Consider the following 9,953-nt stretch of genomic DNA (forward strand, 5'->3'; position numbering starts at 1 on the left):
ATTTAATGGTTAAAAGTTAGAAAATATCATACCTTAACTTACCCTTCCAAAAATGGATGAGAGTTGTTCACGTGTGGCTGCAAAAATGTCGTTCATAGTCCTCCTTACTTGGTTGTGAAAATGGGGGATGAATCATGCATGTTCAGTTGCCACAATTCTGCTCTGAAGCTTCTTCTTCAAGTTGTGGATGAAAGATGGATCTGTATTGTCGTATCAGCTGTTGGATCCTCTGCTACTAGATGAAAAATCTGAGGAGTCTGTTGATCATGGCTGAAAGTTGTATCTGCTGCTGGATGATGAATCTGATGAGTCTTGCTGAATATGGTTGAAAACATATAAGGCTTGGAAGGTATACAAAATATAGAAGTTACATTTTCCTCCCAGCCTTATTTATTCACTTGTCCTCAAGTGAAATACAATGTATACAATGCATGGAAATACAATGAATGGAAATTGGCTTCATCTGCTACAAAATATGGGTCTTCAAGTCTTCAACGCTTGTTGGCACAAATCTTACTATGTGATTAAATGTGTCGATGTCGAACATAGCAAGAAGTTGTTGACTTAGTGGCCGTTAATGAATGCCCCTAGCCAACACAAGAGCTCCCACCATTGATTCCAATGGGAGTCATGATGCCTAACACATCTTTGTAGGTACGAATAAATTTGTCGTAGTCGAGTCACCTACAAGATCCAACGAACAAGGGATATTAATGTACTCCCATTGTTCATTGGCAAGAGTACTTGCCATTAAGGCATGCAAGCCTCTAGGTGTTTTTTTCAATGATACATAGACTCTAGGACTTTGACTCAAGCAGAGTTTTATTGGTGGAAATGAAGGGGAATGATAATGACAAAGAAAATGGATGGATGTAAGGAAAATGCATGGTGGATGGATAAAAACTCTTGCTGTGAAAAATGGATATGGAAGTGTCATGCGATATGGATGTACAATTGATTGGATTCAAAATCTTTTCAGAAAGGGAGGTGGAAAGTAGTGGTTGTGGAGATGGATTTGTCTTCAGAATTTTTCATGAATTTAGTCGTTGGAAGACTAATTGTCGTCACAGTGAAGTCTCCTTAATGATCACTTTGTCATCCTGTAACCTGTAAAAAAAACTTGGCAGAAAGACAACATAAGTTTGTTCAAGAAGAATTGCGCATTTCCTTCATGATTCTTACGCAAAAATTTCTAACCAAATAAAATAGATTTAATAAAAATCAAAGTGTTGCAAGTGACTCAATTCATGATATCAATTTCAATCCATTTTAAAAACAACCATGAAAAATAATACTCCCTCTTGGTGTTAGATAACTCATGTGCTTGGCAATTTTGTCCTGCATATTAGTGCGTCATAAAGCATAGAACAAAAAGATGTGATGCCAACTAAAAGCTGTTAGAAATAATTATCGTCTTGAGAATCCTCCAATCGATTTTCGAAATGTGTTTCCAAGTATCCCTTTTTTTTTATTTGCAAAGCTGTGTGAATTTTGTGAATTTTTTTTTATTTTATCTCTTTTTTTATGAAAACATAATTTTTTTTTTTTTTGTATATTGATTTTATTTATTTTTTTTTAGATTTTTGTTTAAACAATAAATTAAAAACATAAATGTTTTAATTTATTATTTAAGTTGAAATATTTAAAAATCAACACAATTTTATTTATCAAATCCTACTAAAGAAAATTTCTAAAAGTTAGTTTTTTTAATAAAAATAAAAAAACTATTTTGTGTTGTTTTGATTTTTTTGTTTTTTATTTTTTAAAACAACATAAAATGTTTTTTAATTTATTATTTAAGTTGAAATGTTTTTTTTTGCTATCAACAAAAATTTATAAAACCTAATAATGAAAAAAAACTATCACTAAAAAGTTATTATTAATTTTATTTTTTTTTTAAGTTAAAAATAAAAATAAAGAAATCCTCTCTTTTTTTAAAAAAATTATTTTGTTGCTTTGATTTTTCTTATTATACAAAATATTAAATAAATAAAAAGGAAATGTTTATTTATTTTTTCTTATTTTTTTAATTCTAATCCACACACAAATTATTTTTTATTTTTATTTACATAACAACACACAAAATATTTTTTATTTTTATAACAAATTAAAAACAATGGTTTTTAATTTATTATGTATGTTGATTTTTTTATTCGTTTTAGTTGTAAATAAAAAAAATGAAAACTTATTAAAAACAAACCATGGGCAATTCAAACTTGAAATAGACTGACGAATAATGGTTTTAGACCGTGAAAGGCGAAACCGTAGAGTGATAAAACGGCAACAAACCTTATCACGATCACCCTACTATCAATTGGATCAAGGATGGCCTTGGATAGATAAAACTACAAACTGCCAGCTAACGAGAGGTGGTAGAAGTTATAACAGGGTTAAGAGGAACTTGCTGGCCACAATCAAGATTATCACCGGCTTGTTCTCGTCCAACGCCCAGCAAATCAAGGATATACAGGTAATGTGAAATCCTGTTGTTCATTGCATCAATATCCCCTTTCCCACATTCTAAACCCCCATTTAGAACATTGATGACCATTCCAAAACCAAGGAGCCTATATGATTCAGTGTCATTTTTGGTTGGTTTCCAGTTACCCACAAACACATCATGAGCAGAGGGTTGTTTTGGCTTGATGGGATTCATCCACCTCCACATTGCAGTTAAAAATCCTATCGTGGCATTGTTTGACACCATATCTGGATTAGTAAGCAAATCAAGTTTCAGTGCTTCACCAATCGGTCCGTAGTTAAAGTTCCATTAAATAGGCAGGACACCACGTCCATGGTAACTGGCTCCTGGAGCGCAAGGGTATAGCAAATTTTGATCACAGTATAGCTGGTCCGGACTCATTTCTTCTTTGTAGCACAAACCCCAAGCAGTTGGACCACCAGTAGCAACATTGTAACCACATGAAGTTTCAGCTGCAACATTGCTAAGGAAGGCTGCAAGCTCCTTCTGCTGCATCAGCTGTCCTCCAGTAGTACCAAATCATATGCCCTCGAACTGTGCAGCCGCGTTGATGAAGGAATAGTAATCCCAGAAACCCACCGCATGAGCCACTGGGGTATTCCTCTTGGAGAAGAGTTCTTCGAAATTGTCCACTGTGAAAATTTCCGATATAGTCTGGTTGCAGCAATAAGTCCCCTTGCATTCCCATCCCTTGTCGCAGACCTTCATCTTCTTCGACGCCAGTGAAACATTCAAACACAGTGCTAATACCAACAAAACAACCAAACAAATCCTTCCCATTGCCATGACAGGCGAGATCTCCGCCAGATCTAGGAAGATTTTGAATCTTAATGGCAATATTTGTTGTTGCAGATCCGCCATTGGAGATCTGCGGATTATTTCATCAACAAAAGTTGGTGCATAATCGTTTATGAAATCGTCGAAGGGGATCGAAATGTCGTCCTGGAATGCCGCCGACCATTGTTGTTCTTCCAGAAACTCTTCCAGATCGACCGATTCTTGCTGCGATTACAACTAGACTTGTAGGCAAAATGTTTCACAACCGTAACCGCCGGCAGGAATGATGTAGATATATTCCTTGTCAACCCATATATGGAGGGCAATCTCCCACCGCTCGCGATCTCCAGGATAATCATCAATCGCCTCCTACTAGGATAATCATCAAGGTGCACGGGCAGCTGCATTGCGTCCACGTCCACAGCATCTACTATCACCATCGAAAACGCCGGAACACTCATCTTTTCACCTCCAAAATCGCCTTAAAAATGTAAAAGATCTTTTATCTCTTCAAGCGGATCTTGTATCTGTTCAAGCAGCGCATCTCTTTTGCTCTTCAAGATAATGTTTAAAATATGTTTACCTTTTCTTCCGGTGGGGGGCTGGGGCGGCTTTGAATGAGGGAAGGAATAATGGCCAAATCAATGACCAACATAAACAAGGATGGAGGGCGACATTCCCAATATCGTGCATGATGTGCATGGACGTTAAAGTGTATTTGCATACGAAACACTTCGACAATGAACCGCCGGCCACCACGTTTGAAGTCACTGCATCCTTCCAAGAATTGAAGCTTGGAATTCCGAATCAATGTCAATGAAATCCGAACAGCTAGACCGTCCCACATCTTCATGAAGCCTTGCCAGAGGAAAAGAAGATTTGGGTTGTTTTGGTATACGTAGAGACTGCAATGTTGATTGCTGCTTCAGAGAAGCAACTGCTGCTTTATTATCACTTACCACAATCTCTTTCTCATTCGGTTTTTCCACTGACTGTTTGCAATGGGGGTGTACTGAAATTTGCTCAGCAATTGGATTAAGTTCTTTAGGATTGTCCTATACTTCTTTTAGAGTGTTCACATTATTGTTTTGCTTATCATCCCCGATTGCATTACCAGCAGATGCATCGTCAACATTACAAATAGCTGGTGAGGTCTTTTTTTTAATCTCTGCCTCTTGAGTAATCTTCTTGTTATTCCGAGGAATTCCTCGGCCTCTTCCCTTGGCATTGGCATTCTGAGATACAACCTTAACTGCTTTTGGTTTTTTTCAAGAAATAAACCGCGGCCACTTCCTTACAGATATTGGACACATCTGATAACATTGCACATCGTTTAAGGGGTTCAGTAGCAACACTGGATCCAGAAATATTTGACTCCGTTGCTGCACGTTTTCCTCTCGGTTTACCTTGGGCTGGCGAAAGAGGAGGAAGGGCATTATTCAACGTGGACGTTGCAGCCCTCGCCCATGTAATGCGAACATTGGATGCCAGTTCTTACAGCCCAGCCAAAGGACCACCATGGCCGATCAGCCTGCAACAAAAGAAAATTGTCTCAGTCACATTCTCGGTGGTTTTTATTTAATGTTTTACATTTTTTTTTTATATATATTTTTTTAAATATCTAAAAAAACAAAAGAAACAAAACAAATGGTTAATTTTTTTTAATATATATATATATATATATATATATATGATATATATATATTATTAATTTTTTTTTAATTTTTTTTTAAATCTAAAATTAAAAAACTAAATTTCATCTAAAAATTTAAAGATGTTTTTTTTTTTTTTTTCACAAAATTCTTTATTGACATATTACACATTAGTTTTCCAACAAGAGTATTTTTATTCGAACGAAATCAATAGACTTTCTGATCTTCCTGATCGCACTAAGTGCAGGAAGAGAGCATACTAGTCGCTTGATTCGTTTTTATTTATGCAGGGGGGGTGTTTTTGAAAAGACAAAATTTAAAACTAGCTAAACACTAAAACATAAAAAAACTTAAACTTAAACTCCTTTGTGAAGATCCTGCTGTCACCAGGTCTCACAAGTTATTTTTTCTAAAGAAAAATAAACACTGAATTAAATTCTAATGCCTAATCCCTTAGCACCATCCCCGGCAATGGCGCCAAAATGTTTGGCAATTTATTGGACTTAAATTGCTCATAAATTATCCACCAGGGAAACTCGTAAGCTTGTGATGATGCCAGCACAATATATGCAGGAGTAGGCAACTAACCTATGTCTAACTTAATCATTTACGATTCAATATAATATGCAAGGGAAGAGGCTCCTAACTAAGGAGGTCCTGGTTGTCCTTCCCTACAATATCATAGAGAAACCATATAAAACTAAAAACTTGAAATAAAGACAAGAGAATGAACTTTAATTGTTGCTCAGATTCAAGTAGAGAGAGAGACTAACTTAGTCTCTTGATTGTCCTCTCATGCACTAATCCAAACTAAACTAAGATTCATTCATAAGCAGAAGAAATGAAATAAAAGCGCAAAAGAATGAATTTCAATTACCATATAAATCATTGGAGAGAGAACCTAACTTAGACTCTTGGTATCTCCTCATATGATACTTGAAACATAAAAGAAAAAGAATGAATTCCAATTATCATACAAATCAAATAGAGAGGGAGAGCCTAACTTAGACCCTTAGTTGTCCTCTCATATGCTGATTACATTCTAATTTAAAACTCATTCATCAATCACAAACAAATCCTCAAACATATAAGAAATTAAATGAAGTAAGATCTAATATGAAATAACATGTTTCTCTCATCCTTTTAGAGTGAGCTCAATTCTCCTAAGAACAAGACAAATTATTCCATATACTACATTAAGAAAACTTATGTCTAAAACTACATAAATTCATATCCTACATTCACAAAATTTATATCTAAAAGTACATAATGGAAATATATGAAAAATGAAGCCTTATTCTATTCCATCATCAATTGGATACAATTCTCTAAGAGTCCTCTCCTTTGGAATGGAGGAGGTACTCCTATTTATACAAAAACTTATGATAACAACCTCATAAATGTAGACCCACTATTCTCTCCTTTGACCCACATATTTCTCAACCAATGATGACACATAACCCCATCCTCCATGATCTCCTCCATGAGGTCCATGATCTTCTCCATGAAGCTTATCTTATCAAATTCGAATTTGATCATTCAAGGCCACATAAAGATGCCCTGGAAGCTTCCTTTGTGCCTACACATGTCAACAAACTCATTCTAATTGTTAGGTATAAGTATAAGCATTTTATTTTCTAAAGTTTAGCCATAAATTCACTTAAAAATGTTAAGAATTAATAACTTTGGAAAAGCATAGTTATAATCCAATAATGAGGTAGATGGAATGATGTGGAGGTGGAATGGAGGTAACATGAAGGTAAAATGTGAAAATATTGGTGAATAATGGAGTGAAAATAGGGACTATTTTGAGGCCCAACACCTGTCGATTCCGGGAATCGACACTCCGCCTGTCGTATAATCCAATTTGATTTACGGACACTAAAACTATATTCCAAAACTGCGCCATGACTGCATGTTTGCTTCAGATGTACTGTAATTCATAATTAATTTTCAAGTTAAACAGATTGTCCTTTCAAGTTAAATAGTTTTAGTGTCCGTAAATCGAATTGGATTATACGACAGGCAGAGCGTCGATTCCCGGAATCGACGCTCCGCCCCTCGGGCGGGGCGGGACGGCCCGGGGGTGGCGCAGCAATAACCAGACTATCCCATTGGAGCAGCGAAACCCTAGAACCCAAAGCTCTAATACCAAATGTTATGAAACCAGCTCAAGAAAAGATAGAAAAGATAGATCAACGCCTTAGAATTCAGCCTCTTCGAGGGGGCAACCTCCTTTACATTACATAAATGAATAATTCTTGGATGATACAAATGACAAAACCTCCTTTCTATATATAGCCGACCTAACAATAATAATATAAAGCCACAAAAATAACAATAGAGGGATTCTATGGGGCACATAAGTAACAATGTGGGGGTAATAGGGGCACAACAATATAAATAATGGGTATAACTACAATAGTAATGGGGTAATCACTAGTAGTATAGGGGCCTAACATTGTACATGTAATGAAAGTTTATAATCTGAGCATGTGTATGCCTTCCCTCAGCAAGTTCATGAGAAAAAATCAAATTATCATGATATATGTATTGTAATTGATGCAAGTCACCTTCCACTTCGAAACCTCCTCTCCACATAGTAAAGTATTTCAATCAACATACATATTTATGACTTCATGCTTTAGGGGGCAACTGTTACAAATCCACTTGGGAACATCAACCCCGACTTACATATTAGTATTATTAGGGCCCATCAAACCATAATTCAGTTGTTACATGCCCTAATGAAATCAACCATCAGAATACCTCCTTCCCAAGAGATTCCATGATTGAAATCATCCAAAAATTGCCTCTAAGAAGATTAGCGCAGGAAAGCCTTTATCAGGGTGCACTGTAGTGTAGCCCAATACACTGTCACAGTGCATTGCAGCACACTTGAGCCCTCTTTGGCCTAAACTGGGCGAGTTTGAGAGAAATATGCATTGGGGTTTGGAATATTCTTATCCATAGGATGCTTCTAGAAGTTTCCAAGGCTATCCACTCCTTTGGGCTTGAAATTGGATGAGGGAGGAAGTTAAGGAACATCAATCCCTTCATCCCATCCTCCATGGAACTAAATCCTAAGTTTGGAAGGGCATTCATTGTCACCATTTATGGCATAACTTTCGTCATTCACCTATAAAAATACCACTCATCTAAGTGATCAGGGGCTAGAAATCATTGAATTATAGGGAGATGCTGTTAGTATGTGATTTGAGTTGGTTTCAAGTATTGTAATGATGTCAAAATGTCTTGCTTGTTATGAGGAGAGGATGGGATTGAACTGGAGGAGTGACACTGAATCAAGCAAATTGGATTGTAACTCTTCCTTTTACTAATAAAGTGTTCAAATCTTTTTACATATGTTTCTATTGTTTATTGATGCTTTCATATGTGTATTATGCACTTGATTCAATTTTAGGTTGAATCAATAGATCATTATCATATGCTTTGATCAATTTTTTTCTTCTGTCTGTGTGCAAGTACTTTTCAAGCAGATTAGGTACGAAAATAAGTGACATAATTCGTCAAGGGAGATAAGGAGTAAGCGAAAGCTTCTGGTAGGCTTATTTACTATCTTATTTAATCTATTGGTTATAGGAAAAGTAGAGAATTCTTTGCACTGTTGTTCTAGACTTAGCTACTAGTCTAGGGGTTTAGGCATTTATCCATAAACACTAAAACTTCCCAAAACAAGGTGAAAAATACCAAGGAGGGGGTGTAGCCCATGAGGGACGAGCATGCCTTGCTGGTATGGCCAAGGCCGTTGGGGTCTCCTTTGATTTATGTAGTAGAGCTGTTCATTCACCCCTTCAACTCCCTAATACACATCTTTTAGTCCACGTAGAGAAGGGAACTTGTCTGTGAAGTAGTCTTCTTCACGGGCTGAGTAGATTTTGATCAGGTTTAATGGACATTCATTCCTATGGTGCCTCCTTATGCATCTAGGGCAGAAGATGGATAATGCTCTATCTACTTCATCCTGCTTTCTCTTGATGTGCATATTGTCCATCTGTAGGGAAAGGGTTTGCAGCATTTCACTCTTGAAATCTTCGAACATATTTCCAATTTCACCTTTTATGGATGTGTTGGAAGAGGATGAGCTCGGCATTGGTTGACTACACCTACCCATTTTTCTAGCTACTCTAGAAAAGTTCCTAAAGACAATCTTGATATCATCATAAGGTAGATGGTAGGTGTCCCCTCCTGCTAGCAGGTTTAAGGTATCCAGAAGAGCTTCCCTTACCCCTAAGAGTAGGACTAACTTTAGTGACTCAAGATCAAGTGTGCACCTCGCCTTTTTGTAGCTAAGATAGAATCTTTCTTCATAATCCTCTAAGGATTCATCATGCCCCAAGGTCATCCTAAAAATTTCCTCTTTGGTTTCTTTGGACCTGCAGTAGTCTTGATACTTTTTGTTGAAAGCTTGTTGTATCTAAGCCTAGGTTCTCAAACTCAAGATGAACTAGCTCTTAACTGTCACTGACTCAGCTACATTTTGATCTTAATTACTCGACTGCTTGCAACTCCGAGCTAGTGTGATTTGATGGAGGAATATTCAAATGAGTGAGGATCAAATGAGGAGTATCTATCTCCTACAATCTCTCCTCCTTTTCTCATTCGAGTTGCTGCCCTTAATTAGCCAAAATTGCCATGATTTGTTCTCAAAAACTAGCAATCAATGCACATTAGACCACTAGACATAACATCTTACTTTTACTCATCTCATTAAGAAAAATATGATTAAAATATGTAAGGAATTGTGTGAAGAGTTGATTTAATAAGCTTGGAGGTTTATTAAGGTCCATATAGTTTTCTAATGATGAGGATCATCAGTAGGCCTAGTTAAGCCTATAAATAGGGTCTAGATGGTTTTTATACTAATTCTTGAATGTAATAAAACTCATGTTTGTAATAAAAATTTTGGAGGTCGAAAAGTCCCTTTTGTTGGGAGGATGATCTAGTATGGATCTTGTTAATGTCCAGTGAAAGTTTGCTATATGTTTGAAGACCAAGATGGTCCTAGGTATCAAAATTGT

The 9,953-nt window shown here is 36.4% G+C and overlaps 1 pseudogene; it reads right to left on the reverse strand.

Moving 5' to 3' along the window:
- Positions 1 to 2,359: 2,359 nt before the first annotated feature.
- LOC149256017 (chitinase-like protein 1 pseudogene) lies at positions 2,360 to 3,334 on the reverse strand (annotated as a pseudogene).
- Between the last annotated feature and the right edge of the window lie 6,619 nt (positions 3,335 to 9,953).

This window comes from Pinus tabuliformis, chromosome 7 (assembly GCF_031772625.1).
Source record: "Pinus tabuliformis cultivar Carrire ecotype Pingquan chromosome 7, CPIR1, whole genome shotgun sequence".
Classification (NCBI taxonomy): Eukaryota; Viridiplantae; Streptophyta; class Pinopsida; order Pinales; family Pinaceae; genus Pinus; species Pinus tabuliformis.